This window comes from Notamacropus eugenii, chromosome 5 (genome assembly GCF_028372415.1).
Source record: "Notamacropus eugenii isolate mMacEug1 chromosome 5, mMacEug1.pri_v2, whole genome shotgun sequence".
Classification (NCBI taxonomy): Eukaryota; Metazoa; Chordata; class Mammalia; order Diprotodontia; family Macropodidae; genus Notamacropus; species Notamacropus eugenii.
In genome coordinates this window covers 50,346,295-50,351,783 of record NC_092876.1, presented here as the reverse complement: position 1 = coordinate 50,351,783, position 5,489 = coordinate 50,346,295, and positions in this window count along the sequence as shown.

Sequence of the window (5,489 nt, the reverse complement as noted above, 5' to 3'; positions counted from 1 at the left end):
TAAATCCAATTCACTTGCAAGTCATGGCATCACTTTCCTGATGTCATGGTCCTCTTTGAGAGTGAAGGACAAACAATCACCCCAGCCACCCTTCCTGGGGTTGCTCAGAAGAGCCAATGAAATAATGTCAATAAATTAAAATGTAAAATTGAAAACCAAAATAAATAAATTATAAACTTTAAAACAAACAAAATAATGTTAGTAAAGTGCTTAGCACAGTGCCTAACACATAGTAGGCTCTTGATAAAAGTTTGGTCCTTTCCTCCCTGACATGCCAGCTACTTGGCACAAAATGTTTTATGTCTAGGCTGCAGTTTCTGCATTAGTAAAATCAGGGTTGGGGAGATTAGTTTGTATCAGGGGTTCATAGCCTAGGGTTTGTGAACTTTTATTAAAAAATACTATTTTTTTTAAATATGAAAACTTTAAAAAATATTTTATAATTATTTCAATATGATGGATTTTCTGTGTAATCCCACACGTTTTGTTTTATGAATTTAAAAACATAACCAGACACAGCCAAAGGGGTCCAGGACACAAAAAAGGTTAAGAACTCCTGGTCCAAATGGTCTCTAAGTTTCTTTCCAGCTCTAAATTCACCATTTACTTTCATCTGCTGCCTCACATCCCTTGGAAATAGAGTCAGGAGTCCATACTCTCTAAGCTCCACTGAGATTCATCAAATAATGTGGAAGAGGAGTGTGGTGGAGGGGACTGGGAGAGAGGGATGCTGCTTGTTTCTGCCGGTGTTGGTGATGTGCCCAAGGGTCTGTCTAGATATGGCTCACAGGAAGACAAGAATAAACATCTTTATGTCTCCTCCCCCAACTCTTCTTTAAAACAGTCGTTGATTACTGTCAGGAGGGAAAGAAGGAGGTTGAGTCCAGAGATTGGCCACTCTGCTCTTCTCAGAGAAAGGATTTACCAGGCCTGAAAGGTCCAGGGTCTCACATTGCATCCTGGGTCATCTCCAGTCGTCTTGATGAATATCAGGCCACTGGACCCAGATGGCTCAGGAGGAGATAGTAAAGTTGGTGACCTTGCACAGCCCTCCCTCACTGAAATCAAAGTCAACTTCAAGTCATGTCATCATCTTGACGTCATGGTCCTTTTCAAGAAGAAAGAACAAACACACAACCAGCCTAGGATTACATCTAATTGATCCTTTAAATACAGAGTCAAGGGCAGGGGTGGGAATGTAACTTTTAAGTTCAAGCTACAGCTCCTGGTTGCTATTTTTTTATGGGAAAAGGAATACCCCAAGTTGTATATCCAAAACTTGATTCATCCCCCCCACTTCCCACCAGATGCCAGCTCCACAAGGAAGATACATAGAAAATTGTGAAGAAACCCATTTATTCAAGTAGACATCAAAAGAGAAATCAGAGCAAGTATACATAGGAGAATATATATCAAACAATACAGAATTAATGTTCTCGCTTTGGGAGAACAACTCAACCAGGATAGAGAGAATTTCAGATCTCACCCCAAGGCAAAATTCTCCTTGAAATCTCTATTGTAGCAATCTAGCACACAATCAAAGTTCTGCAAGTTGGTTTATTTTCTTTTATTTTTTGCACTTAATAGTATTATATTTTCCCCTAATTTCATGTAAAGATAGTTTTCAACATTCATTTTTGTAAGATTTTGAGTTCCAAATTTTTCTTGCCCCCTCCCTTCACTCCCCCCTTCCCAAGACAGCAATTTGACATAGGCTATATATGTACAATCATGTTAAACATATTTCCACATTAGCCTTGTTATGAAAGAAGAATCAGAACAAAAGGAGAAAACCATGAGAAAGAAAAAACAAAAAAAGGGAAAATAATATGCTTTGATCTTATAGACCCCTCCCCAAACCTTTTTGAAACCCATGAGGGCCAAAGCCTGAACTAATTAATCAAACTGCTTTGCTTTGCTCTAAAAATGCCCTTTCCTGTGTCAGAAATTTCAAAGACCTGTTTGTGAAAGGATGCCTGTGACAAGAGTGGTGAGACTTTTAGTATCCCAGAGGCATATGCTATACAGGGAAAAACAAATAATCTTGGGATTGTAATTTCTAACTGACACCACTTTGTCAATTGTCTTGTCTTACTGTGTTTATGATTTATTCAACTAAGAAAATTCCTTTTTCATGGTATAGTTAAAGACATATGGATACCATAAATCTGAAGGACACAGACATCCTGGGATTTGTTCTAAAACATATTTGTGTCTTGTATTTTTATGTATGTATTATTTACACATTATTTATTTATTTATTTGTTCATTCATTCATTTATTTATTTGTCTTACATTCTTGTTATTTTCTCCAGTTAGGTTTTGTACTTCCTTTTCCATTTGTCCAATTGTCCTTTTAAATTCTTTTGTGATTTCTTTTTTCATATTTTTAAAGTCATTGGTCAGTTTTTCTTCTATTTCTCCAATTTGGATTTTTAAATCCTTCATGAGCTCTTCCAAGAAAGTTCTTTGTGCTTCAGACTAGTTTATATTCCCTTCTGAAGTTTCAGATGGGAGTGCAGTCTCAATGCTGACCTCTTTGGTATTTGTATTTTGGTCCTTGTCCCCATAGAAAGATTCTATGGTCTTTTCTTTTCTGGTTTGCTTCCTACTCATGATAATAACCCTTTTCCTGACTTTTAAAGTAGATCTCTTCATCTGGGGCACAGGGAGCTCTGTCCCATAATTCTTGTGCCTAAAACTTGAGGCTTTGTGTGTTGTGGCCTCTGGTTCTTTCAGATAGAAGCTAAAATGCTGCAGCTTACCTAGTGCTGAGCTGGCTGGTGTTGGAAAGCAAAAGCCAGGTGAGGTATTTTGGGGTTTCCCCGCAGTTAACCTGGAGCTAGCTCATTAAGTGTGGAGGAGGGATGGTCTGGCCACTGGAGGTCTCCTCTGCTAAGCTAGAGCATAGGCAAGCTCAGTGGTTGGCAATCCTGTCTGTGCTGGTGCCTTCCTGATTCCCCTGGTGTTGGCAGTTGCTGGCTTAACCCCCCTGAGGTTCAGGATCTTCTCCTAGTTTGTTGAAGTGGGATAGCTCCAGTCCTGCACAGGTCCCCTTCAGTCACAGCAAGAGGAACCCTCTTAGCTATCTTTCTAACCTCACAGGCAAAGAGTCTCTTTACCCCTTCTGCTGCTCCCACTGTTCCAGGGCTTTTCCCCAGGGAGATATTCTCTGGGCTTGTCAAGGTCAACAAGGGGAGGGAGATAGCAGTTACTGATCACTCCATCGTCTTGGCTCCTGGAGTGTCTTACATTCTTGTAGCAGGCAGTCAGAACTTATGTTTTGGCTCCTTCTACGTACAAGCTCATTAGCTTTGGCTGACTTTCAGGGAATAAACAATATGAATTTACATATCATCTAACCTGTTTGCCTCTTTAACCAAACTTTCAGGTCAACAATCTACATTCAGATCCCGTAATTCTTTGTCTGGATGTGGATAGCATTTTCCAACATTAGTCTTTTGGAATTGTCTTGTATGGCTGAGAAGAGCTAAGTCTCTCATAGCTAATCATTACTGTTACTGTGTACAGTGTTCTCCTGGTTTCGCTCCATTCATTCTGCATCAGTTCACATTACGTGTTGATTTCTTCTCAGAGTGTTTTACTCCCATTAGCAACTGAAGAAAGGTTAGAATTGAACATCTCTCTCAAAGTTGGAAAACAGAAAAGCATGAATCTCGTCTGTCTAGCTCTCACAAAACCCGCTGGTATGCGTCATCAAACAACCAATCTCTGCCAACAAGCAGGGAGTCCTGTACATTGGCCCTTTGAGCCAAGGGTTACAAGTGATAATAGCTAGCATTTAAATAATGTTTTATGGTTTGAAAATTGTTTTGCAGTTGTTGCTTTTGATCTTTACAACAACCTTGGGAGGTAGGTTTTACTGTTATCCCTATTTTAACACATGAGGAAACTGAGGCAGACTGAGGTTAAAGGACTTGCCTAGGTCACACAGCTAGTAAGTGTCTGATGTTGGATTTGAATTCAGGTCTTCCTAACTCCATGTCCTGTGCTCTATCCATTTCACCCTCTAGCTGCCAAATGTCTGTATGGAGGAGACCATGCTAGATCTAGTTAATGAAATCTGGGTTCACATTGTCTAATTATAATGAGCAAGTTTGGACCCGGAGGAAAGATGACAAAGTGTACCTCCCTTCTTCGCAGATGTGGGGAACAGTGAGTGTGGAACGCTGCATACTTTGTCAGATGAATTGGCTGGTTTTTCACCTCCCCTGCCCCTCAACTTTTTTATTCAATGACTAGACGTGTCTCTGGAGAGGAAATGGGAAAGGGATTTATTCTTACATAAACAGAGGGAGGGGTGTAAAAACAAAAGCTGTCATTAAAAATCATGTATGTATTGAATAAAGAAAATAGATCTGAGTTCATAGCTCACCCCTGACAAATCAGCTGTGTGACCCTAGGCAAGTCACTAAACATCTCTGTGCTTTAAGCCCCTCATCTGTAAAATAAAGACAATCACACCTGTATTATTGCCACATAGGGTCATTGTGAGGAGACCCAAATAAGATCACATATGCAGAATGTTATGTAATCTGTGTGCTCGTCCTTCATTGCTGAAGAAGACCATGCCATCAGAGAAATGATGACATGACTTGCACTTGACTTTGTTTTGAGTTAGGGAGGGCTGTGCAGGTCACCAGCCTCACTTCTCCTCCAGACTCATCTGGATCCAGTGACATCAGGATGACTGGAGATGACCCAGGATGAGGCAACTGGGGTTAAGTGACTTGCCCAAGGTCACACAGCTAGGGAGTGTCAAGTGTCTGAGGTGAAATCTGAACTCAGGTCCTCCTGACTCCTGCACTGGTGCTCTATCCACTGCACTACCTAGCTGCCCATGTAATCTTTAAAGCATGCCAGAAATGTTAGTTAGGGTGAAGACTATTAATTTAATTCCATAACTAACACCCACAAAGATTAGTATTTGAACTCAGGACTTCTGATTCCAAAATACAGGGAGATTAAAGATAGATTTATAGACCTGGGAATCTACATAGAGAAGATAATTGAACCCAGGGTACTGAGGAAGTCACCAAGGGAGAATACAGAGGGAGAAGAGATATTCCAGGCCAGAGCCGTAGGGGACACCTATGGCTAGTGGCTATGACCTGGAGGAAGCTTCAGTTAAGGAGACCTCCCAGAGAGGTAGGTCCCTTTGACTTTGGCCGGGACACAGTAGCAGGCTCTCAGCAGTGGCCCGGAAATTGAGGCTGATCTCCCTCTGCTCTCTAGGGGCCCTTTGGGCAGAGTTTGGCTGCCTCTCTGAAGGCCTGACTCCACACCCCACCCCAATCTATTGCTTTGTCCTACACTAGGAGGGAGGGTATCCTCTCATCCCTGGCCCCTTCCCCTGCCTGAGCACCCAAGTGGTGGTGGGAGAATAGCTCTATTTGGGACCTAGAAATGGACAAGGAGGGTTTTGGTCACTCCCTATTCCGGCTGGATTCCCAGAAACACTGGGTCAG